The sequence below is a fragment of the Palaemon carinicauda genome, unplaced genomic scaffold (assembly GCF_036898095.1).
Source record: "Palaemon carinicauda isolate YSFRI2023 unplaced genomic scaffold, ASM3689809v2 scaffold545, whole genome shotgun sequence".
Classification (NCBI taxonomy): Eukaryota; Metazoa; Arthropoda; class Malacostraca; order Decapoda; family Palaemonidae; genus Palaemon; species Palaemon carinicauda.
The window spans coordinates 88,627-88,997 of NW_027171811.1; the positions used below are offsets into that span (position 1 = coordinate 88,627).

Sequence of the window (371 nt, forward strand, 5' to 3'; positions counted from 1 at the left end):
CTTCGGCTAATTCCTAAAACGAAAAATAGAAAGTTAGAAAATAAATGATCTTATAATTGTGTCTTGATTTGAAAATATGTATGTTATTCATTGCCAAGATTCTTCGGCTAATTCCTAAAACGAGCTTTCAAGATGTTATGCTTAAAGGCTATATACTGTATTGTGTATACTGTAGCACCTAAGGAACAGTTTTATGAAAGTAAGACATACAGGTGGTTTATACACAAAGCCTTGACACATTCTCCGAAAAAAAAAAAAAAAGAACTAAACATGTCAGCATTGAAATGAGAACTCTAACCGCGAGATTTGCGATTACGGAAAAATTGTACTGATCACCGACATGTAAGTAGGAAATGTAAGAAAGGTCCAGC

At 33.4% G+C, this 371-nt stretch overlaps 1 long non-coding RNA gene across 3 annotated transcripts in view; it reads left to right on the forward strand.

The window, feature by feature from the left end:
- LOC137637134 (uncharacterized) overlaps nt 1-371 on the forward strand; it is a 100,637-nt gene that overhangs the window by 85,236 nt on the left and 15,030 nt on the right. The gene's annotated exons all lie outside the window — the stretch shown is intronic.